Source organism: Buteo buteo, chromosome 6 (genome assembly GCF_964188355.1).
Source record: "Buteo buteo chromosome 6, bButBut1.hap1.1, whole genome shotgun sequence".
Taxonomy (NCBI): domain Eukaryota; kingdom Metazoa; phylum Chordata; class Aves; order Accipitriformes; family Accipitridae; genus Buteo; species Buteo buteo.
In genome coordinates this window covers 45,420,412-45,446,321 of record NC_134176.1, presented here as the reverse complement: position 1 = coordinate 45,446,321, position 25,910 = coordinate 45,420,412, and positions in this window count along the sequence as shown.

The window sequence follows — 25,910 nt, the reverse complement described above, 5'->3', positions numbered from 1 at the left end:
GGCACAACAGCACTGGGCATCCGTGCTTTCCCAGAGACGGAACATCTCGTGGCGCTACGCCTCGGCAGAGCCTCATTTTTTTGGAAAAGGCGAACGGTCGGATCCTTGTCCCACGAGGAAGGGCCCAGCCCTGAAAGCTCTTGCTGCTCTTCACTGTCCCTTGGCACCCTACCTACAGGCACAACAGCACTGGGGATCCGTGCTTTCCCAGAGACGGAACATCTCACGGGGCTCAGTCTCGGCAAGCCTCTTTCTGAAAAGGCGAACGGTCGGATCCTTCTCCCACGAGGAAGGGCCCAGCCCTGAAAGCTCTTGCTGCTCTTCACCGCCCCTTGGCACCCTACCTACAGGCACAACAGCACTGGGGATCTGTGCTTTCCCAGAGACGGAATATCTCACGGCGCTCAGTCTCGGCAAGCCTCTTTCTGAAAAGACGAACGGTGCGATCCATCTCCCCCGAGGAAGGGCCCAGCCCTGAAAGCTCTTGCTGCTCTTCACCGCCCCTTGGCACCCTACCTACAGGCACAACAGCACTGGGGATCTGTGCTTTCCCAGAGACGGAACATCTCACGGCGCTCAGTCTCGGCAAGCCTCTTTCTGAAAAGGCGAACGATCGGATCCTTGTCCCACGAGGAAGGGCCCAGCCCTGAAAGCTCTTGCTGCTCTTCACCGTCCCTTGGCACCCTACCTACAGGCACAACAGCACTGGGGATCTGTGCTTTCCCAGAGACGGAACATCTCACGGCGCTCAGTCTCGGCAAGCCTCTTTCTGAATAGGCGAACGGTGCGATCCATCTCCCCCGAGGAAGGGCCCAGCCCTGAAAGCTCTTGCTGCTCTTCACCGTCCCTTGTGGCCCTACCTACAGGCACAACAGCACTGGGGATCTGTGCTTTCCCAGAGACGGAACATCTCGTGGCGCTACGCCTCGGCAGAGCCTCTTTTTTTTTTAAAAGGCGAACGGTCGGATCCTTGTCCCACGAGGAAGGGCCCAGCCCTGAAAGCTCTTGCTGCTCTTCACCGTCCCTTGGCACCCTACCTACAGGCACAACAGCACTGGGCATCCGTGCTTTCCCAGAGACGGAACATCTCGTGGCGCTAAGCCTCGGCAGAGCCTCATTTTTTCTGAAAAGGCGAACGGTCGGATCCTTGTCCCACGAGGAAGGGCCCAGCCCTGAAAGCTCTTGCTGCTCTTCACCGTCCCTTGGCACCCTACCTACAGGCACAACAGCACTGGGGATCTGTGCTTTCCCAGAGACGGAACATCTCGTGGCGCTACGCCTCTGCAGAGCCTCATTTTTTTCGAAAAGGCGAACGGTCGGATCCTTGTCCCACGAGGAAGGGCCCAGCCCTGAAAGCTCTTGCTGCTCTTCTCCGCCCCTTGGCACCCTACCTACAGGCACAACAGCACTGGGGATCTGTGCTTTCCCAGAGACGGAACATCTCACGGGGCTCAGTCTCGGCAAGCCTCTTTCTGAAAAGGTGAACGGTCGGATCCTTCTCCCACGAGGAAGGGCCCAGCCCTGAAAGCTCTTGCTGCTCTTCACTGTCCCTTGGCACCCTACCTACAGGCACAACAGCACTGGGGATCTGTGTTTTCACAGAGACGGAACATCTTACGGGGCTCAGTCTCGGCAAGCCTCTTTCTGAAAAGGCGAACGGTCGGATACTTGTCCCATGAGGAAGGGCCCAGCCCTGAAAGCTCTTGCTGCTCTTCACCGTCCCTTGGCACCCTACCTACAGGCACAACAGCACTGGGGATCTGTGCTTTCCCAGAGACGGAACATCTCACGGGGCTCAGTCTCGGCAAGCCTCTTTCTGAAAAGGCGAACGGTCGGATCCTTGTCCCACGAGGAAGGGCCCAGCCCTGAAAGCTCTTGCTGCTCTTCACTGCCCCTTGGCACCCTACCTACAGGCACAACAGCACTGGGGATCTGTGCTTTCCCAGAGACGGAACATCTCACGGCGCTCAGTCTCGGCAAGCCTCTTTCTGAAAAGGCGAACGGTGCGATCCATCTCCCACGAGGAAGGGCCCAGCCCTGAAAGCTCTTGCTGCTCTTCACCGCCCCTTGGCACCCTACCTACAGGCACAACAGCACTGGGGATCTGTGCTTTCCCAGAGACGGAACATCTCGTGGCGCTACGCCTCGGCAGAGCCTCTTTTTTTTTTAAAAGGCGAACGGTCGGATCCTTGTCCCACAAGGAAGGGCCCAGCCCTGAAAGCTCTTGCTGCTCTTCACCGCCCCTTGGCACCCTACCTACAGGCACAACAGCACTGGGGATCTGTGCTTTCCCAGAGACGGAACATCTCACGGGGCTCAGTGTCGGCAAGCCTCTTTCTGAAAAGGCGAACGGTTGGATACTTGTCCCACGAGGAAGGGCCCAGCCCTGAAAGCTCTTGCTGCTCTTCACCGCCCCTTGGCACCCTACCTACAGGCACAACAGCACTGGGGATCTGTGCTTTCCCAGAGACGGAACATCTCACGGGGCTCAGTCTCGGCAAGCCTCTTTCTGAAAAGGCGAACGGTCGGATACTTGTCCCACGAGGAAGGGCCCAGCCCTGAAAGCTCTTGCTGCTCTTCACCGCCCCTTGGCACCCTACCTACAGGCACAACAGCACTGGGGATCTGTGCTTTCCCAGAGACGGAACATCTCACGGCGCTCAGTCTCGGCAAGCCTCTTTCTGAAAAGACGAACGGTGCGATCCATCTCCCCCGAGGAAGGGCCCAGCCCTGAAAGCTCTTGCTGCTCTTCACCGTCCCTTGGCACCCTACCTACAGGCACAACAGCACTGGGGATCTGTGCTTTCCCAGAGACGGAACATCTCACGGGGCTCAGTCTCGGCAAGCCTCTTTCTGAAAAGGCGAACGGTCGGATCCTTCTCCCATGAGGAAGGGCCCAGCCCTGAAAGCTCTTGCTGCTCTTCACCGTCCCTTGTGGCCCTACCTACAGGCACAACAGCACTGGGGATCTGTGCTTTCCCAGAGACGGAACATCTCACGGGGCTCAGTCTCGGCAAGCCTCTTTCTGAAAAGGCGAACGGTCGGATCCTTGTCCCACGAGGAAGGGCCCAGCCCTGAAAGCTCTTGCTGCTCGTCACCGCCCCTTGGCACCCTACCTACAGGCACAACAGCACTGGGGATCTGTGCTTTCCCAGAGACGGAACATCTCACGGGGCTCAGTCTCGGCAAGCCTCTTTCTGAAAAGGCGAACGGTCGGATCCTTCTCCCACGAGGAAGGGCCCAGCCCTGAAAGCTCTTGCTGCTCTTCACCGTCCCTTGGCACCCTACCTACAGGCACAACAGCACTGGGGATCTGTGCTTTCCCAGAGACGGAACATCTCACGGGGCTCAGTCTCGGCAAGCCTCTTTCTGAAAAGGCGAACGGTCGGATACTTGTCCCACGAGGAAGGGCCCAGCCCTGAAAGCTCTTGCTGCTCTTCACCGCCCCTTGGCACCCTACCTACAGGCACAACAGCACTGGGGATCTGTGCTTTCCCAGAGAAGGAATATCTCACGGCGCTCAGTCTCGGCAAGCCTCTTTCTGAAAAGACGAACGGTGCGATCCATCTCCCCCAAGGAAGGGCCCAGCCCTGAAAGCTCTTGCTGCTCTTCACCGTCCCTTGGCACCCTACCTACAGGTACAACAGCACTGGGGATCTGTGCTTTCCCAGAGACGGAACATCTCACGGCGCTCAGTCTCGGCAAGCCTCTTTCTGAAAAGGCGAACGGTCGGATCCTTCTCCCATGAGGAAGGGCCCAGCCCTGAAAGCTCTTGCTGCTCTTCACCGTCCCTTGGCACCCTACCTACAGGTACAACAGCACTGGGGATCTGTGCTTTCCCAGAGACGGAACATCTCACGGGGCTCAGTCTCGGCAAGCCTCTTTCTGAAAAGGCGAACGGTCGGATCCTTGTCCCACGAGGAAGGGCCCAGCCCTGAAAGCTCTTGCTGCTCTTCACCGTCCCTTGGCACCCTACCTACAGGCACAACAGCACTGGGGATCTGTGCTTTCCCAGAGACGGAACATCTCACGGGGCTCAGTCTCGGCAAGCCTCTTTCTGAAAAGGCGAACGGTCGGATCCTTCTCCCCCGAGGAAGGGCCCAGCCCTGAAAGCTCTTGCTGCTCTTCACCGCCCCTTGGCACCCTACCTACAGGCACAACAGCACTGGGGATCTGTGCTTTCCCAGAGACGGAACATCTCACGGCGCTCAGTCTCGGCAAGCCTCTTTCTGAAAAGGTGAACGGTCGGATCCTTGTCCCACGAGGAAGGACCCAGCCCTGAAAGCTCTTGCTGCTCGTCACCGCCCCTTGGCACCCTACCTACAGGCACAACAGCACTGGGGATCTGTGCTTTCCCAGAGACGGAACATCTCACGGGGCTCAGTCTCGGCAAGCCTCTTTCTGAAAAGACGAACGGTGCGATCCATCTCCCCCGAGGAAGGGCCCAGCCCTGAAAGCTCTTGCTGCTCTTCACCGTCCCTTGGCACCCTACCTACAGGTACAACAGCACTGGGGATCTGTGCTTTCCCAGAGACGGAACATCTCACGGGGCTCAGTCTCGGCAAGCCTCTTTCTGAAAAGGCGAACGGTCGGATCCTTGTCCCACGAGGAAGGGCCCAGCCCTGAAAGCTCTTGCTGCTCTTCACCGTCCCTTGGCACCCTACCTACAGGCACAACAGCACTGGGGATCTGTGCTTTCCCAGAGACGGAACATCTCACGGTGCTCAGTCTCGGCAAGCCTCTTTCTGAAAAGGCGAACGGTCGGATCCTTCTCCCACGAGGAAGGGCCCAGCCCTGAAAGCTCTTGCTGCTCGTCACCGCCCCTTGGCACCCTACCTACAGGCACAACAGCACTGGGGATCTGTGCTTTCCCAGAGACGGAACATCTCACGGGGCTCAGTCTCGGCAAGCCTCTTTCTGAAAAGGCGAACGGTCGGATCCTTGTCCCACGAGGAAGGGCCCAGCCCTGAAAGCTCTTGCTGCTCGTCACCGCCCCTTGGCACCCTACCTACAGGCACAACAGCACTGGGGATCTGTGCTTTCCCAGAGACGGAACATCTCACGGGGCTCAGTCTCGGCAAGCCTCTTTCTGAAAAGAAGAACGGTGCGATCCATCTCCCACGAAGAAGGGCCCAGCCCTGAAAGCTCTTGCTGCTCTTCACCGTCCCTTGTGGCCCTACCTACAGGCACAACAGCACTGGGGATCTGTGCTTTCCCAGAGACGGAACATCTCACGGGGCTCAGTCTCGGCAAGCCTCTTTCTGAAAAGGCGAACGGTCGGATCCATCTCCCCCGAGGAAGGGCCCAGCCCTGAAAGCTCTTGCTGCTCTTCACCGTCCCTTGGCACCCTACCTACAGGCACAACAGCACTGGGCATCCGTGCTTTCCCAGAGACGGAACATCTCGTGGCGCTACGCCTCGGCAGAGCCTCATTTTTTTGGAAAAGTCGAACGGTCGGATCCTTGTCCCACGAGGAAGGGCCCAGCCCTGAAAGCTCTTGCTGCTCTTCACTGTCCCTTGGCACCCTACCTACAGGCACAACAGCACTGGGGATCTGTGCTTTCCCAGAGACGGAACATCTCACGGGGCTCAGTCTCGGCAAGCCTCTTTCTGAAAAAGCGAACGGTCGGATTCTTCTCCAACGAGGAAGGGCCCAGCCCTGAAAGCTCTTGCTGCTCTTCACCGTCCCTTGGCACCCTACCTACAGGCACAACAGCACTGGGGATCTGTGCTTTCCCAGAGACGGAACATCTCACGGGGCTCAGTCTCGGCAAGCCTCTTTCTGAAAAGGCGAACGGTCGGATCCTTGTCCCACGAGGAAGGGCCCAGCCCTGAAAGCTCTAGCTGCTCTTCACCGCCCCTTGGCACCCTACCTACAGGCACAACAGCACTGGGGATCTGTGCTTTCCCAGAGACGGAACATCTCACGGGGCTCAGTCTCGGCAAGCCTCTTTCTGAAAAGACGAACGGTGCGATCCATCTCCCCCGAGGAAGGGCCCAGCCCTGAAAGCTCTTGCTGCTCTTCACCGTCCCTTGTGGCCCTACCTACAGGCACAACAGCAGTGGGGATCTGTGCTTTCCCAGAGACGGAACATCTCACGGGGCTCAGTCTCGGCAAGCCTCTTTCTGAAAAGGTGAACGGTCGGATCCTTCTCCCACGACGAAGGGCCCAGCCCTGAAAGCTCTTGCTGCTCTTCACTGTCCCTTGGCACCCTACCTACAGGTACAACAGCACTGGGGATCTGTGCTTTCCCAGAGACAGAACATCTCACGGGGCTCAGTCTCGGCAAGCCTCTTTCTGGAAAGGCGAACGGTCGGATACTTGTCCCACGAGGAAGGGCCCAGCCCTGAAAGCTCTTGCTGCTCTTCACCGCCCCTTGGCACCCTACCTACAGGCACAACAGCACTGGGGATCTGTGCTTTCCCAGAGACGGAACATCTCACAGGGCTCAGTCTCGGCAAGCCTCTTTCTGAAAAGGCGAACGGTCGGATCCTTCTCCCACGACGAAGGGCCCAGCCCTGAAAGCTCTTGCTGCTCTTCACCGTCCCTTGGCACCCTACCTACAGGCACAACAGCACTGGGGATCTGTGCTTTCCCAGAGACGGAACATCTCACGGCGCTCAGTCTCGGCAAGCCTCTTTCTGAAAAGGCGAACGGTTGGATCCTTGTCCCACGAGGAAGGGCCCAGCCCTGAAAGCTCTTGCTGCTCTTCACCGCCCCTTGGCACCCTACCTACAGGCACAACAGCACTGGGGATCTGTGTTTTCCCAGAGACGGAATATCTCACGGCGCTCAGTCTCGGCAAGCCTCTTTCTGAAAAGGCGAACGGTCGGATCCTTGTCCCACGAGGAAGAGCCCAGCCCTGAAAGCTCTTGCTGCTCTTCACCGCCCCTTGGCACCCTACCTACAGGCACAACAGCACTGGGGATCTGTGCTTTCCCAGAGACGGAACATCTCACGGGGCTCAGTCTCGGCAAGCCTCTTTCTGAAAAGGCGAACGGTCGGATCCATCTCCCCCGAGGAAGGGCCCAGCCCTGAAAGCTCTTGCTGCTCTTCACCGTCCCTTGTGGCCCTACCTACAGGCACAACAGCACTGGGGATCTGTGCTTTCCCAGAGACGGAACATCTCACAGGGCTCAGTCTCGGCAAGCCTCTTTCTGAAAAGGCGAACGGTCGGATCCTTCTCCCACGACGAAGGGCCCAGCCCTGAAAGCTCTTGCTGCTCTTCACCGTCCCTTGGCACCCTACCTACAGGCACAACAGCACTGGGGATCTGTGCTTTCCCAGAGACGGAACATCTCACGGGGCTCAGTCTCGGCAAGCCTCTTTCTGAAAAGGCGAACGGTCGGATACTTGTCCCAAGAGGAAGGGCCCAGTCCTGAAAGCTCTTGCTGCTCTTCACCGTCCCTTGGCACCCTACCTACAGGCACAACAGCACTGGGGATCTGTGCTTTCCCAGAGACGGAACATCTCACGGTGCTCAGTTTCGGCAAGCCTCTTTCTGAAAAAGCGAACGGTCGGATTCTTCTCCCCCGAGGAAGGGCCCAGCCCTGAAAGGTCTTGCTGCTCTTCACCGTCCCTTGGCTCCCTACCTACAGGCACAACAGCACTGGGGATCTGTGCTTTCCCAGAGACGGAACATCTCACGGGGCTCAGTCTCGGCAAGCCTCTTTCTGAAAAGGTGAACGGTCGGATCCTTGTCCCACGAGGAAGGACCCAGCCCTGAAAGCTCTTGCTGCTCGTCACCGCCCCTTGGCACCCTACCTACAGGCACAACAGCACTGGGGATCTGTGCTTTCCCAGAGACGGAACATCTCACGGGGCTCAGTCTCGGCAAGCCTCTTTCTGAAAAGACGAACGGTGCGATCCATCTCCCCCGAGGAAGGGCCCAGCCCTGAAAGCTCTTGCTGCTCTTCACCGTCCCTTGGCACCCTACCTACAGGTACAACAGCACTGGGGATCTGTGCTTTCCCAGAGACGGAACATCTCACGGGGCTCAGTCTCGGCAAGCCTCTTTCTGAAAAGGCGAACGGTCGGATCCTTGTCCCACGAGGAAGGGCCCAGCCCTGAAAGCTCTTGCTGCTCTTCACCGTCCCTTGGCACCCTACCTACAGGCACAACAGCACTGGGGATCTGTGCTTTCCCAGAGACGGAACATCTCACGGGGCTCAGTCTCGGCAAGCCTCTTTCTGAAAAGGCGAACGGTCGGATCCATCTCCCCCGAGGAAGGGCCCAGCCCTGAAAGCTCTTGCTGCTCTTCACCGTCCCTTGGCACCCTACCTACAGGCACAACAGCACTGGGCATCCGTGCTTTCCCAGAGACGGAACATCTCGTGGCGCTACGCCTCGGCAGAGCCTCATTTTTTTGGAAAAGGCGAACGGTCGGATCCTTGTCCCACGAGGAAGGGCCCAGCCCTGAAAGCTCTTGCTGCTCTTCACTGTCCCTTGGCACCCTACCTACAGGCACAACAGCACTGGGGATCTGTGCTTTCCCAGAGACGGAACATCTCACGGGGCTCAGTCTCGGCAAGCCTCTTTCTGAAAAAGCGAACGGTCGGATTCTTCTCCAACGAGGAAGGGCCCAGCCCTGAAAGCTCTTGCTGCTCTTCACCGTCCCTTGGCACCCTACCTACAGGCACAACAGCACTGGGGATCTGTGCTTTCCCAGAGACGGAACATCTCACGGGGCTCAGTCTCGGCAAGCCTCTTTCTGAAAAGGCGAACGGTCGGATCCTTGTCCCACGAGGAAGGGCCCAGCCCTGAAAGCTCTTGCTGCTCTTCACCGCCCCTTGGCACCCTACCTACAGGCACAACAGCACTGGGGATCTGTGCTTTCCCAGAGACGGAACATCTCACGGGGCTCAGTCTCGGCAAGCCTCTTTCTGAAAAGACGAACGGTGCGATCCATCTCCCCCGAGGAAGGGCCCAGCCCTGAAAGCTCTTGCTGCTCTTCACCGTCCCTTGTGGCCCTACCTACAGGCACAAAAGCAGTGGGGATCTGTGCTTTCCCAGAGACGGAACATCTCACGGGGCTCAGTCTCGGCAAGCCTCTTTCTGAAAAGGTGAACGGTCGGATCCTTCTCCCACGACGAAGGGCCCAGCCCTGAAAGCTCTTGCTGCTCTTCACTGTCCCTTGGCACCCTACCTACAGGTACAACAGCACTGGGGATCTGTGCTTTCCCAGAGACAGAACATCTCACGGGGCTCAGTCTCGGCAAGCCTCTTTCTGGAAAGGCGAACGGTCGGATACTTGTCCCACGAGGAAGGGCCCAGCCCTGAAAGCTCTTGCTGCTCTTCACCGCCCCTTGGCACCCTACCTACAGGCACAACAGCACTGGGGATCTGTGCTTTCCCAGAGACGGAACATCTCACAGGGCTCAGTCTCGGCAAGCCTCTTTCTGAAAAGGCGAACGGTCGGATCCTTGTCCCACGAGGAAGGGCCCAGCCCTGAAAGCTCTTGCTGCTCTTCACCGTCCCTTGGCACCCTACCTACAGGCACAACAGCACTGGGGATCTGTGCTTTCCCAGAGACGGAACATCTCACGGCGCTCAGTCTCGGCAAGCCTCTTTCTGAAAAGGCGAACGGTTGGATCCTTGTCCCACGAGGAAGGGCCCAGCCCTGAAAGCTCTTGCTGCTCTTCACCGCCCCTTGGCACCCTACCTACAGGCACAACAGCACTGGGGATCTGTGTTTTCCCAGAGACGGAATATCTCACGGCGCTCAGTCTCGGCAAGCCTCTTTCTGAAAAGGCGAACGGTCGGATCCTTGTCCCACGAGGAAGAGCCCAGCCCTGAAAGCTCTTGCTGCTCTTCACCGCCCCTTGGCACCCTACCTACAGGCACAACAGCACTGGGGATCTGTGCTTTCCCAGAGACGGAACATCTCACGGGGCTCAGTCTCGGCAAGCCTCTTTCTGAAAAGGCGAACGGTCGGATCCATCTCCCCCGAGGAAGGGCCCAGCCCTGAAAGCTCTTGCTGCTCTTCACCGTCCCTTGTGGCCCTACCTACAGGCACAACAGCACTGGGGATCTGTGCTTTCCCAGAGACGGAACATCTCACAGGGCTCAGTCTCGGCAAGCCTCTTTCTGAAAAGGCGAACGGTCGGATCCTTCTCCCACGACGAAGGGCCCAGCCCTGAAAGCTCTTGCTGCTCTTCACCGTCCCTTGGCACCCTACCTACAGGCACAACAGCACTGGGGATCTGTGCTTTCCCAGAGACGGAACATCTCACGGGGCTCAGTCTCGGCAAGCCTCTTTCTGAAAAGGCGAACGGTCGGATACTTGTCCCAAGAGGAAGGGCCCAGTCCTGAAAGCTCTTGCTGCTCTTCACCGTCCCTTGGCACCCTACCTACAGGCACAACAGCACTGGGGATCTGTGCTTTCCCAGAGACGGAACATCTCACGGTGCTCAGTTTCGGCAAGCCTCTTTCTGAAAAAGCGAACGGTCGGATTCTTCTCCCCCGAGGAAGGGCCCAGCCCTGAAAGGTCTTGCTGCTCTTCACCGTCCCTTGGCTCCCTACCTACAGGCACAACAGCACTGGGGATCTGTGCTTTCCCAGAGACGGAACATCTCACGGGGCTCAGTCTCGGCAAGCCTCTTTCTGAAAAGGCGAACGGTCGGATCCTTGTCCCACGAGGAAGGGCCCAGCCCTGAAAGCTCTTGCTGCTCTTCACCGCCCCTTGGCACCCTACCTACAGGCACAACAGCACTGGGGATCTGTGCTTTCCCAGAGACGGAACATCTCACGGGGCTCAGTCTCGGCAAGCCTCTTTCTGAAAAGACGAACGGTGCGATCCATCTCCCCCGAGGAAGGGCCCAGCCCTGAAAGCTCTTGCTGCTCTTCACCGTCCCTTGGCACCCTACCTACAGGTACAACAGCACTGGGGATCTGTGCTTTCCCAGAGACGGAACATCTCACGGGGCTCAGTCTCGGCAAGCCTCTTTCTGAAAAGGCGAACGGTCGGATCCTTGTCCCACGAGGAAGGGCCCAGCCCTGAAAGCTCTTGCTGCTCTTCACCGTCCCTTGGCACCCTACCTACAGGCACAACAGCACTGGGGATCTGTGCTTTCCCAGAGACGGAACATCTCACGGTGCTCAGTCTCGGCAAGCCTCTTTCTGAAAAGGCGAACGGTCGGATCCTTCTCCCACGAGGAAGGGCCCAGCCCTGAAAGCTCTTGCTGCTCGTCACCGCCCCTTGGCACCCTACCTACAGGCACAACAGCACTGGGGATCTGTGCTTTCCCAGAGACGGAACATCTCACGGCGCTCAGCCTCGGCAAGCCTCTTTCTGAAAAGGCGAACGGTCGGATCCTTCTCCCACGAGGAAGGGCCCAGCCCTGAAAGCTCTTGCTGCTCTTCACCGCCCCTTGGCTCCCTACCTACAGGCACAACAGCACTGGGGATCTGTGCTTTCCCAGAGACGGAACATCTCACGGGGCTCAGTCTCGGCAAGCCTCTTTCTGAAAAGGCGAACGGTCGGATACTTGTCCCCCGAGGAAGGGCCCAGCCCTGAAAGCTCTTGCTGCTCTTCACCGCCCCTTGGCACCCTACCTACAGGCACAACAGCACTGGGGATCTGTGCTTTCCCAGAGACGGAACATCTCACGGGGCTCAGTCTCGGCAAGCCTCTTTCTGAAAAGGCGAACGGTCGGATCCTTGTCCCACGAGGAAGGGCCCAGCCCTGAAAGCTCTTGCTGCTCTTCACCGTCCCTTGGCACCCTACCTACAGGCACAACAGCACTGGGGATCTGTGCTTTCCCAGAGACGGAACATCTCACGGGGCTCAGTCTCGGCAAGCCTCTTTCTGAAAAGGCGAACGGTCGGATCCTTGTCCCACGAGGAAGGGCCCAGCCCTGAAAGCTCTTGCTGCTCTTCACCGTCCCTTGGCACCCTACCTACAGGCACAACAGCACTGGGGATCTGTGCTTTCCCAGAGACGGAACATCTCACGGCGCTCAGTCTCGGCAAGCCTCTTTCTGAAAAGGCGAACGGTTGGATCCTTGTCCCACGAGGAAGGGCCCAGCCCTGAAAGCTCTTGCTGCTCTTCACCGCCCCTTGGCACCCTACCTACAGGCACAACAGCACTGGGGATCTGTGTTTTCCCAGAGACGGAATATCTCACGGCGCTCAGTCTCGGCAAGCCTCTTTCTGAAAAGGCGAACGGTCGGATCCTTGTCCCACGAGGAAGAGCCCAGCCCTGAAAGCTCTTGCTGCTCTTCACCGCCCCTTGGCACCCTACCTACAGGCACAACAGCACTGGGGATCTGTGCTTTCCCAGAGACGGAACATCTCACGGGGCTCAGTCTCGGCAAGCCTCTTTCTGAAAAGGCGAACGGTCGGATCCATCTCCCCCGAGGAAGGGCCCAGCCCTGAAAGCTCTTGCTGCTCTTCACCGTCCCTTGTGGCCCTACCTACAGGCACAACAGCACTGGGGATCTGTGCTTTCCCAGAGACGGAACATCTCACAGGGCTCAGTCTCGGCAAGCCTCTTTCTGAAAAGGCGAACGGTCGGATCCTTCTCCCACGACGAAGGGCCCAGCCCTGAAAGCTCTTGCTGCTCTTCACCGTCCCTTGGCACCCTACCTACAGGCACAACAGCACTGGGGATCTGTGCTTTCCCAGAGACGGAACATCTCACGGGGCTCAGTCTCGGCAAGCCTCTTTCTGAAAAGGCGAACGGTCGGATACTTGTCCCAAGAGGAAGGGCCCAGTCCTGAAAGCTCTTGCTGCTCTTCACCGTCCCTTGGCACCCTACCTACAGGCACAACAGCACTGGGGATCTGTGCTTTCCCAGAGACGGAACATCTCACGGTGCTCAGTTTCGGCAAGCCTCTTTCTGAAAAAGCGAACGGTCGGATTCTTCTCCCCCGAGGAAGGGCCCAGCCCTGAAAGGTCTTGCTGCTCTTCACCGTCCCTTGGCTCCCTACCTACAGGCACAACAGCACTGGGGATCTGTGCTTTCCCAGAGACGGAACATCTCACGGGGCTCAGTCTCGGCAAGCCTCTTTCTGAAAAGGCGAACGGTCGGATCCTTGTCCCACGAGGAAGGGCCCAGCCCTGAAAGCTCTTGCTGCTCTTCACCGCCCCTTGGCACCCTACCTACAGGCACAACAGCACTGGGGATCTGTGCTTTCCCAGAGACGGAACATCTCACGGGGCTCAGTCTCGGCAAGCCTCTTTCTGAAAAGACGAACGGTGCGATCCATCTCCCCCGAGGAAGGGCCCAGCCCTGAAAGCTCTTGCTGCTCTTCACCGTCCCTTGGCACCCTACCTACAGGTACAACAGCACTGGGGATCTGTGCTTTCCCAGAGACGGAACATCTCACGGGGCTCAGTCTCGGCAAGCCTCTTTCTGAAAAGGCGAACGGTCGGATCCTTCTCCCACGAGGAAGGGCCCAGCCCTGAAAGCTCTTGCTGCTCTTCACCGCCCCTTGGCACCCTACCTACAGGCACAACAGCACTGGGGATCTGTGCTTTCCCAGAGACGGAACATCTCACGGTGCTCAGTCTCGGCAAGCCTCTTTCTGAAAAGGCGAACGGTCGGATCCTTCTCCCACGAGGAAGGGCCCAGCCCTGAAAGCTCTTGCTGCTCGTCACCGCCCCTTGGCACCCTACCTACAGGCACAACAGCACTGGGGATCTGTGCTTTCCCAGAGACGGAACATCTCACGGGGCTCAGTCTCGGCAAGCCTCTTTCTGAAAAGGCGAACGGTCGGATCCTTGTCCCACGAGGAAGGGCCCAGCCCTGAAAGCTCTTGCTGCTCGTCACCGCCCCTTGGCACCCTACATACAGGCACAACAGCACTGGGGATCTGTGCTTTCCCAGAGACGGAACATCTCACGGGGCTCAGTCTCGGCAAGCCTCTTTCTGAAAAGAAGAACGGTGCGATCCATCTCCCACGAAGAAGGGCCCAACCCTGAAAGCTCTTGCTGCTCTTCACCGTCCCTTGTGGCCCTACCTACAGGCACAACAGCACTGGGGATCTGTGCTTTCCCAGAGACGGAACATCTCACGGGGCTCAGTCTCGGCAAGCCTCTTTCTGAAAAGGCGAACGGTCGGATCCTTGTCCCACGAGGAAGGGCCCAGCCCTGAAAGCTCTTGCTGCTCTTCACCGTCCCTTGGCACCCTACCTACAGGCACAACAGCACTGGGGATCTGTGCTTTCCCAGAGACGGAACATCTCACGGGGCTCAGTCTCGGCAAGCCTCTTTCTGAAAAGGCGAACGGTCGGATCCATCTCCCCCGAGGAAGGGCCCAGCCCTGAAAGCTCTTGCTGCTCTTCACCGTCCCTTGGCACCCTACCTACAGGCACAACAGCACTGGGCATCCGTGCTTTCCCAGAGACGGAACATCTCGTGGCGCTACGCCTCGGCAGAGCCTCATTTTTTTGGAAAAGGCGAACGGTCGGATCCTTGTCCCACGAGGAAGGGCCCAGCCCTGAAAGCTCTTGCTGCTCTTCACCGTCCCTTGGCTCCCTACCTACAGGCACAACAGCACTGGGGATCTGTGCTTTCCCAGAGACGGAACATCTCACGGGGCTCAGTCTCGGCAAGCCTCTTTCTGAAAAGGCGAACGGTCGGATCCTTGTCCCACGAGGAAGGGCCCAGCCCTGAAAGCTCTTGCTGCTCTTCACCGCCCCTTGGCACCCTACCTACAGGCACAACAGCACTGGGGATCTGTGCTTTCCCAGAGACGGAACATCTCACGGGGCTCAGTCTCGGCAAGCCTCTTTCTGAAAAGACGAACGGTGCGATCCATCTCCCCCGAGGAAGGGCCCAGCCCTGAAAGCTCTTGCTGCTCTTCACCGTCCCTTGTGGCCCTACCTACAGGCACAACAGCAGTGGGGATCTGTGCTTTCCCAGAGACGGAACATCTCACGGGGCTCAGTCTCGGCAAGCCTCTTTCTGAAAAGGTGAACGGTCGGATCCTTCTCCCACGACGAAGGGCCCAGCCCTGAAAGCTCTTGCTGCTCTTCACTGTCCCTTGGCACCCTACCTACAGGTACAACAGCACTGGGGATCTGTGCTTTCCCAGAGACAGAACATCTCACGGGGCTCAGTCTCGGCAAGCCTCTTTCTGGAAAGGCGAACGGTCGGATACTTGTCCCACGAGGAAGGGCCCAGCCCTGAAAGCTCTTGCTGCTCTTCACCGCCCCTTGGCACCCTACCTACAGGCACAACAGCACTGGGGATCTGTGCTTTCCCAGAGACGGAACATCTCACAGGGCTCAGTCTCGGCAAGCCTCTTTCTGAAAAGGCGAACGGTCGGATCCTTGTCCCACGAGGAAGGGCCCAGCCCTGAAAGCTCTTGCTGCTCTTCACCGTCCCTTGGCACCCTACCTACAGGCACAACAGCACTGGGGATCTGTGCTTTCCCAGAGACGGAACATCTCACGGCGCTCAGTCTCGGCAAGCCTCTTTCTGAAAAGGCGAACGGTTGGATCCTTGTCCCACGAGGAAGGGCCCAGCCCTGAAAGCTCTTGCTGCTCTTCACCGCCCCTTGGCACCCTACCTACAGGCACAACAGCACTGGGGATCTGTGTTTTCCCAGAGACGGAATATCTCACGGCGCTCAGTCTCGGCAAGCCTCTTTCTGAAAAGGCGAACGGTCGGATCCTTGTCCCACGAGGAAGGGCCCAGCCCTGAAAGCTCTTGCTGCTCTTCACCGCCCCTTGGCACCCTACCTACAGGCACAACAGCACTGGGGATCTGTGCTTTCCCAGAGACGGAACATCTCACGGGGCTCAGTCTCGGCAAGCCTCTTTCTGAAAAGGCGAACGGTCGGATCCATCTCCCCCGAGGAAGGGCCCAGCCCTGAAAGCTCTTGCTGCTCTTCACCGTCCCTTGTGGCCCTACCTACAGGCACAACAGCACTGGGGATCTGTGCTTTCCCAGAGACGGAACATCTCACAGGGCTCAGTCTCGGCAAGCCTCTTTCTGAAAAGGCGAACGGTCGGATCCTTCTCCCACGACGAAGGGCCCAGCCCTGAAAGCTCTTGCTGCTCTTCACCGTCCCTTGGCACCCTACCTACAGGCACAACAGCACTAGGGATCTGTGCTTTCCCAGAGACGGAACATCTCACGGGGCTCAGTCTCGGCAAGCCTCTTTCTGAAAAGGCGAACGGTCGGATACTTGTCCCAAGAGGAAGGGCCCAGTCCTGAAAGCTCTTGCTGCTCTTCACCGTCCCTTGGCACCCTACCTACAGGCACAACAGCACTGGGGATCTGTGCTTTCCCAGAGACGGAACATCTCACGGTGCTCAGTTTCGGCAAGCCTCTTTCTGAAAAAGCGAACGGTCGGATTCTTCTCCCCCGAGGAAGGGCCCAGCCCTGAAAGGTCTTGCTGCTCTTCACCGTCCCTTGGCTCCCTACCTACAGGCACAACAGCACTGGGGATCTGTGCTTTCCCAGAGACGGAACATCTCACGGGGCTCAGTCTCGGCAAGCCTCTTTCTGAAAAGGCGAACGGTCGGATCCTTGTCCCACGAGGAAGGGCCCAGCCCTGAAAGCTCTTGCTGCTCTTCACCGCCCCTTGGCACCCTACCTACAGGCACAACAGCACTGGGGATCTGTGCTTTCCCAGAGACGGAACATCTCACGGGGCTCAGTCTCGGCAAGCCTCTTTCTGAAAAGACGAACGGTGCGATCCATCTCCCCCGAGGAAGGGCCCAGCCCTGAAAGCTCTTGCTGCTCTTCACCGTCCCTTGTGGCCCTACCTACAGGCACAACAGCAGTGGGGATCTGTGCTTTCCCAGAGACGGAACATCTCACGGGGCTCAGTCTCGGCAAGCCTCTTTCTGAAAAGGTGAACGGTCGGATCCTTCTCCCAGGACGAAGGGCCCAGCCCTGAAAGCTCTTGCTGCTCTTCACTGTCCCTTGGCACCCTACCTACAGGTACAACAGCACTGGGGATCTGTGCTTTCCCAGAGACAGAACATCTCACGGGGCTCAGTCTCGGCAAGCCTCTTTCTGAAAAGGCGAACGGTCGGATACTTGTCCCACGAGGAAGGGCCCAGCCCTGAAAGCTCTTGCTGCTCTTCACCGCCCCTTGGCACCCTACCTACAGGCACAACAGCACTGGGGATCTGTGCTTTCCCAGAGACGGAACATCTCACAGGGCTCAGTCTCGGCAAGCCTCTTTCTGAAAAGGCGAACGGTAGGATCCTTGTCCCACGAGGAAGGGCCCAGCCCTGAAAGCTCTTGCTGCTCTTCACCGCCCCTTGGCACCCTACCTACAGGCACAACAGCACTGGGGATCTGTGCTTTCCCAGAGACGGAATATCTCACGGGGCTCAGTCTCGGCAAGCCTCTTTCTGAAAAGACGAACGGTGCGATCCATCTCCCCAGAGGAAGGGCCCAGCCCTGAAAGCTCTTGCTGCTCTTCACCGCCCCTTGGCACCCTACCTACAGGCACAACAGCACTGGGGATCTGTGCTTTCCCAGAGACGGAACATCTCACGGCGCTCAGTCTCGGCAAGCCTCTTTCTGAAAAGGCGAACGATCGGATCCTTCTCCCACGAGGAAGGGCCCAGCCCTGAAAGCTCTTGCTGCTCGTCACCGCCCCTTGGCACCCTACCTACAGGCACAACAGCACTGGGGATCTGTGCTTTCCCAGAGACGGAACATCTCACGGCGCTCAGTCTCGGCAAGCCTCTTTCTGAAAAGGCGAACGGTCGGATCCTTCTCCCACGAGGAAGGGCCCAGCCCTGAAAGCTCTTGCTGCTCTTCACCGCCCCTTGGCTCCCTACCTACAGGCACAACAGCACTGGGGATCTGTGCTTTCCCAGAGACGGAACATCTCACGGGGCTCAGTCTCGGCAAGCCTCTTTCTGAAAAGGCGAACGGTCGGATACTTGTCCCCCGAGGAAGGGCGCAGCCCTGAAAGCTCTTGCTGCTCTTCACCGCCCCTTGGCACCCTACCTACAGGCACAACAGCACTGGGGATCTGTGCTTTCCCAGAGACGGAACATCTCACGGGGCTCAGTCTCGGCAAGCCTCTTTCTGAAAAGGCGAACGGTCGGATCCTTGTCCCACGAGGAAGGGCCCAGCCCTGAAAGCTCTTGCTGCTCTTCACCGTCCCTTGGCACCCTACCTACAGGCACAACAGCACTGGGGATCTGTGCTTTCCCAGAGACGGAACATCTCACGGGGCTCAGTCTCGGCAAGCCTCTTTCTGAAAAGGCGAACGGTCGGATCCTTGTCCCACGAGGAAGGGCCCAGCCCTGAAAGCTCTTGCTGCTCTTCACCGTCCCTTGGCACCCTACCTACAGGCACAACAGCACTGGGGATCTGTGCTTTCCCAGAGACGGAACATCTCACGGCGCTCAGTCTCGGCAAGCCTCTTTCTGAAAAGGCGAACGGTTGGATCCTTGTCCCACGAGGAAGGGCCCAGCCCTGAAAGCTCTTGCTGCTCTTCACCGCCCCTTGGCACCCTACCTACAGGCACAACAGCACTGGGGATCTGTGTTTTCCCAGAGACGGAATATCTCACGGCGCTCAGTCTCGGCAAGCCTCTTTCTGAAAAGGCGAACGGTCGGATCCTTGTCCCACGAGGAAGAGCCCAGCCCTGAAAGCTCTTGCTGCTCTTCACCGCCCCTTGGCACCCTACCTACAGGCACAACAGCACTGGGGATCTGTGCTTTCCCAGAGACGGAACATCTCACGGGGCTCAGTCTCGGCAAGCCTCTTTCTGAAAAGGCGAACGGTCGGATCCATCTCCCCCGAGGAAGGGCCCAGCCCTGAAAGCTCTTGCTGCTCTTCACCGTCCCTTGTGGCCCTACCTACAGGCACAACAGCACTGGGGATCTGTGCTTTCCCAGAGACGGAACATCTCACAGGGCTCAGTCTCGGCAAGCCTCTTTCTGAAAAGGCGAACGGTCGGATCCTTCTCCCACGACGAAGGGCCCAGCCCTGAAAGCTCTTGCTGCTCTTCACCGTCCCTTGGCACCCTACCTACAGGCACAACAGCACTGGGGATCTGTGCTTTCCCAGAGACGGAACATCTCACGGGGCTCAGTCTCGGCAAGCCTCTTTCTGAAAAGGCGAACGGTCGGATACTTGTCCCAAGAGGAAGGGCCCAGTCCTGAAAGCTCTTGCTGCTCTTCACCGTCCCTTGGCACCCTACCTACAGGCACAACAGCACTGGGGATCTGTGCTTTCCCAGAGACGGAACATCTCACGGTGCTCAGTTTCGGCAAGCCTCTTTCTGAAAAAGCGAACGGTCGGATTCTTCTCCCCCGAGGAAGGGCCCAGCCCTGAAAGGTCTTGCTGCTCTTCACCGTCCCTTGGCTCCCTACCTACAGGCACAACAGCACTGGGGATCTGTGCTTTCCCAGAGACGGAACATCTCACGGGGCTCAGTCTCGGCAAGCCTCTTTCTGAAAAGGCGAACGGTCGGATCCTTGTCCCACGAGGAAGGGCCCAGCCCTGAAAGCTCTTGCTGCTCTTCACCGCCCCTTGGCACCCTACCTACAGGCACAACAGCACTGGGGATCTGTGCTTTCCCAGAGACGGAACATCTCACGGGGCTCAGTCTCGGCAAGCCTCTTTCTGAAAAGACGAACGGTGCGATCCATCTCCCCCGAGGAAGGGCCCAGCCCTGAAAGCTCTTGCTGCTCTTCACCGTCCCTTGGCACCCTACCTACAGGTACAACAGCACTGGGGATCTGTGCTTTCCCAGAGACGGAACATCTCACGGGGCTCAGTCTCGGCAAGCCTCTTTCTGAAAAGGCGAACGGTCGGATACTTCTCCCACGAGGAAGGGCCCAGCCCTGAAAGCTCTTGCTGCTCTTCACCGTCCCTTGGCACCCTACCTACAGGCACAACAGCACTGGGGATCTGTGCTTTCCCAGAGACGGAACATCTCACGGGGCTCAGTCTCGGCAAGCCTCTTTCTGAAAAGGCGAACGGTCGGATCCTTCTCCCACGAGGAAGGGCCCAGCCCTGAAAGCTCTTGCTGCTCGTCACCGCCCCTTGGCACCCTACCTACAGGCACAACAGCACTGGGGATCTGTGCTTTCCCAGAGACGGAACATCTCACGGGGCTCAGTCTCGGCAAGCCTCTTTCTGAAAAGGCGAACGGTCGGATCCTTGTCCCACGAGGAAGGGCCCAGCCCTGAAAGCTCTTGCTGCTCGTCACCGCCCCTTGGCACCCTACATACAGGCACAACAGCACTGGGGATCTGTGCTTTCCCAGAGACGGAACATCTCACGGGGCTCAGTCTCGGCAAGCCTCTTTCTGAAAAGAAGAACGGTGCGATCCATCTCCCACGAAGAAGGGCCCAACCCTGAAAGCTCTTGCTGCTCTTCACCGTCCCTTGTGGCCCTACCTACAGGCACAACAGCACTGGGGATCTGTGCTTTCCCAGAGACGGAACATCTCACGGGGCTCAGTCTCGGCAAGCCTCTTTCTGAAAAGGCGAACGGTCGGATCCTTGTCCCACGAGGAAGGGCCCAGCCCTGAAAGCTCTTGCTGCTCTTCACCGTCCCTTGGCACCCTACCTACAGGCACAACAGCACTGGGGATCTGTGCTTTCCCAGAGACGGAACATCTCACGGGGCTCAGTCTCGGCAAGCCTCTTTCTGAAAAGGCGAACGGTCGGATCCATCTCCCCCGAGGAAGGGCCCAGCCCTGAAAGCTCTTGCTGCTCTTCACCGTCCCTTGGCACCCTACCTACAGGCACAACAGCACTGGGCATCCGTGCTTTCCCAGAGACGGAACATCTCGTGGCGCTACGCCTCGGCAGAGCCTCATTTTTTTGGAAAAGGCGAACGGTCGGATCCTTGTCCCACGAGGAAGGGCCCAGCCCTGAAAGCTCTTGCTGCTCTTCACTGTCCCTTGGCACCCTACCTACAGGCACAACAGCACTGGGGATCTGTGCTTTCCCAGAGACGGAACATCTCACGGGGCTCAGTCTCGGCAAGCCTCTTTCTGAAAAAGCGAACGGTCGGATTCTTCTCCAACGAGGAAGGGCCCAGCCCTGAAAGCTCTTGCTGCTCTTCACCGTCCCTTGGCTCCCTACCTACAGGCACAACAGCACTGGGGATCTGTGCTTTCCCAGAGACGGAACATCTCACGGGGCTCAGTCTCGGCAAGCCTCTTTCTGAAAAGGCGAACGGTCGGATCCTTGTCCCACGAGGAAGGGCCCAGCCCTGAAAGCTCTTGCTGCTCTTCACCGCCCCTTGGCACCCTACCTACAGGCACAACAGCACTGGGGATCTGTGCTTTCCCAGAGACGGAACATCTCACGGGGCTCAGTCTCGGCAAGCCTCTTTCTGAAAAGACGAACGGTGCGATCCATCTCCCCCGAGGAAGGGCCCAGCCCTGAAAGCTCTTGCTGCTCTTCACCGTCCCTTGTGGCCCTACCTACAGGCACAACAGCAGTGGGGATCTGTGCTTTCCCAGAGACGGAACATCTCACGGGGCTCAGTCTCGGCAAGCCTCTTTCTGAAAAGGTGAACGGTCGGATCCTTCTCCCACGACGAAGGGCCCAGCCCTGAAAGCTCTTGCTGCTCTTCACTGTCCCTTGGCACCCTACCTACAGGTACAACAGCACTGGGGATCTGTGCTTTCCCAGAGACAGAACATCTCACGGGGCTCAGTCTCGGCAAGCCTCTTTCTGGAAAGGCGAACGGTCGGATACTTGTCCCACGAGGAAGGGCCCAGCCCTGAAAGCTCTTGCTGCTCTTCACCGCCCCTTGGCACCCTACCTACAGGCACAACAGCACTGGGGATCTGTGCTTTCCCAGAGACGGAACATCTCACAGGGCTCAGTCTCGGCAAGCCTCTTTCTGAAAAGGCGAACGGTCGGATCCTTGTCCCACGAGGAAGGGCCCAGCCCTGAAAGCTCTTGCTGCTCTTCACCGTCCCTTGGCACCCTACCTACAGGCACAACAGCACTGGGGATCTGTGCTTTCCCAGAGACGGAACATCTCACGGCGCTCAGTCTCGGCAAGCCTCTTTCTGAAAAGGCGAACGGTTGGATCCTTGTCCCACGAGGAAGGGCCCAGCCCTGAAAGCTCTTGCTGCTCTTCACCGCCCCTTGGCACCCTACCTACAGGCACAACAGCACTGGGGATCTGTGTTTTCCCAGAGACGGAATATCTCACGGCGCTCAGTCTCGGCAAGCCTCTTTCTGAAAAGGCGAACGGTCGGATCCTTGTCCCACGAGGAAGGGCCCAGCCCTGAAAGCTCTTGCTGCTCTTCACCGCCCCTTGGCACCCTACCTACAGGCACAACAGCACTGGGGATCTGTGCTTTCCCAGAGACGGAACATCTCACGGGGCTCAGTCTCGGCAAGCCTCTTTCTGAAAAGGCGAACGGTCGGATCCATCTCCCCCGAGGAAGGGCCCAGCCCTGAAAGCTCTTGCTGCTCTTCACCGTCCCTTGTGGCCCTACCTACAGGCACAACAGCACTGGGGATCTGTGCTTTCCCAGAGACGGAACATCTCACAGGGCTCAGTCTCGGCAAGCCTCTTTCTGAAAAGGCGAACGGTCGGATCCTTCTCCCACGACGAAGGGCCCAGCCCTGAAAGCTCTTGCTGCTCTTCACCGTCCCTTGGCACCCTACCTACAGGCACAACAGCACTAGGGATCTGTGCTTTCCCAGAGACGGAACATCTCACGGGGCTCAGTCTCGGCAAGCCTCTTTCTGAAAAGGCGAACGGTCGGATACTTGTCCCAAGAGGAAGGGCCCAGTCCTGAAAGCTCTTGCTGCTCTTCACCGTCCCTTGGCACCCTACCTACAGGCACAACAGCACTGGGGATCTGTGCTTTCCCAGAGACGGAACATCTCACGGTGCTCAGTTTCGGCAAGCCTCTTTCTGAAAAAGCGAACGGTCGGATTCTTCTCCCCCGAGGAAGGGCCCAGCCCTGAAAGGTCTTGCTGCTCTTCACCGTCCCTTGGCTCCCTACCTACAGGCACAACAGCACTGGGGATCTGTGCTTTCCCAGAGACGGAACATCTCACGGGGCTCAGTCTCGGCAAGCCTCTTTCTGAAAAGGCGAACGGTCGGATCCTTGTCCCACGAGGAAGGGCCCAGCCCTGAAAGCTCTTGCTGCTCTTCACCGCCCCTTGGCACCCTACCTACAGGCACAACAGCACTGGGGATCTGTGCTTTCCCAGAGACGGAACATCTCACGGGGCTCAGTCTCGGCAAGCCTCTTTCTGAAAAGACGAACGGTGCGATCCATCTCCCCCGAGGAAGGGCCCAGCCCTGAAAGCTCTTGCTGCTCTTCACCGTCCCTTGTGGCCCTACCTACAGGCACAACAGCAGTGGGGATCTGTGCTTTCCCAGAGACGGAACATCTCACGGGGCTCAGTCTCGGCAAGCCTCTTTCTGAAAAGGTGAACGGTCGGATCCTTCTCCCAGGACGAAGGGCCCAGCCCTGAAAGCTCTTGCTGCTCTTCACTGTCCCTTGGCACCCTACCTACAGGTACAACAGCACTGGGGATCTGTGCTTTCCCAGAGACAGAACATCTCACGGGGCTCAGTCTCGGCAAGCCTCTTTCTGAAAAGGCGAACGGTCGGATACTTGTCCCACGAGGAAGGGCCCAGCCCTGAAAGCTCTTGCTGCTCTTCACCGCCCCTTGGCACCCTACCTACAGGCACAACAGCACTGGGGATCTGTGCTTTCCCAGAGACGGAACATCTCACAGGGCTCAGTCTCGGCAAGCCTCTTTCTGAAAAGGCGAACGGTAGGATCCTTGTCCCACGAGGAAGGGCCCAGCCCTGAAAGCTCTTGCTGCTCTTCACCGCCCCTTGGCACCCTACCTACAGGCACAACAGCACTGGGGATCTGTGCTTTCCCAGAGACGGAATATCTCACGGGGCTCAGTCTCGGCAAGCCTCTTTCTGAAAAGACGAACGGTGCGATCCATCTCCCCAGAGGAAGGGCCCAGCCCTGAAAGCTCTTGCTGCTCTTCACCGCCCCTTGGCACCCTACCTACAGGCACAACAGCACTGGGGATCTGTGCTTTCCCAGAGACGGAACATCTCACGGCGCTCAGTCTCGGCAAGCCTCTTTCTGAAAAGGCGAACGATCGGATCCTTCTCCCCCGAGGAAGGGCCCAGCCCTGAAAGCTCTTGCTGCTCTTCACCGTCCCTTGGCACCCTACCTACAGGCACAACAGCACTGGGGATCTGTGCTTTCCCAGAGACGGAACATCTCACGGCGCTCAGTCTCGGCAAGCCTCTTTCTGAAAAGGCGAACGGTGCGATCCATCTCCGCCGAGGAAGGGCCCAGCCCTGAAAGCTCTTGCTGCTCTTCACCGTCACTTGTGGCCCTACCTACAGGCACAACAGCACTGGGCATCCGTGCTTTCCCAGAGACGGAACATCTCGTGGCGCTACGCCTCGGCAGAGCCTCTTTTTTTTTTAAAAGGCGAACGGTCGGATCCTTGTCCCACGAGGAAGGGCCCAGCCCTGAAAGCTCTTGCTGCTCTTCACCGTCCCTTGGCACCCTACCTACAGGCACAACAGCACTGGGCATCCGTGCTTTCCCAGAGACGGAACATCTCGTGGCGCTAAGCCTCGGCAGAGCCTCATTTTTTCTGAAAAGGCGAACGGTCGGATCCTTGTCCCACGAGGAAGGGCCCAGCCCTGAAAGCTCTTGCTGCTCTTCACCGTCCCTTGGCACCCTACCTACAGGCACAACAGCACTAGGGATCTGTGCTTTCCCAGAGACGGAACATCTCACGGGGCTCAGTCTCGGCAAGCCTCTTTCTGAAAAGGCGAACGGTCGGATACTTCTCCCACGAGGAAGGGCCCAGCCCTGAAAGCTCTTGCTGCTCTTCACCGTCCCTTGGCACCCTACCTACAGGCACAACAGCACTGGGGATCTGTGCTTTCCCAGAGACGGAACATCTCACGGTGCTCAGTTTCGGCAAGCCTCTTTCTGAAAAGACGAACGGTGCGATCCATCTCCCCCGAGGAAGGGCCCAGCCCTGAAAGCTCTTGCTGCTCTTCACCGTCCCTTGGCACCCTACCTACAGGCACAACAGCACTGGGCATCCGTGCTTTCCCAGAGACGGAACATCTCGTGGCGCTACGCCTCGGCAGAGCCTCATTTTTTTGGAAAAGGCGAACGGTCGGATCCTTGTCCCACGAGGAAGGGCCCAGCCCTGAAAGCTCTTGCTGCTCTTCACAGTCCCTTCGCACCCTACCTACAGGCACAACAGCACTGGGGATCTGTGCTTTCCCAGAGACGGAACATCTCACGGGGCTCAGTCTCGGCAAGCCTCTTTCTGAAAAGGCGAACGGTCGGATTCTTCTCCCACGAGGAAGGGCCCAGCCCTGAAAGCTCTTGCTGCTCTTCACTGTCCCTTGGCTCCCTACCTACAGGCACAACAGCACTGGGGATCTGTGCTTTCCCAGAGACGGAACATCTCACGGGGCTCAGTCTCGGCAAGCCTCTTTCTGAAAAGGCGAACGGTCGGATCCTTGTCCCACGAGGAAGGGCCCAGCCCTGAAAGCTCTTGCTGCTCTTCACCGCCCCTTGGCACCCTACCTACAGGCACAACAGCACTGGGGATCTGTGCTTTCCCAGAGACGGAACATCTCACGGGGCTCAGTCTCGGCAAGCCTCTTTCTGAAAAGACGAACGGTGCGATCCATCTCCCCCGAGGAAGGGCCCAGCCCTGAAAGCTCTTGCTGCTCTTCACCGTCCCTTGTGGCCCTACCTACAGGCACAACAGCACTGGGGATCTGTGCTTTCCCAGAGACGGAACATCTCACGGGGCTCAGTCTCGGCAAGCCTCTTTCTGAAAAGGTGAACGGTCGGATCCTTCTCCCACGACGAAGGGCCCAGCCCTGAAAGCTCTTGCTGCTCTTCACTGTCCCTTGGCACCCTACCTACAGGTACAACAGCACTGGGGATCTGTGCTTTCCCAGAGACAGAACATCTCAC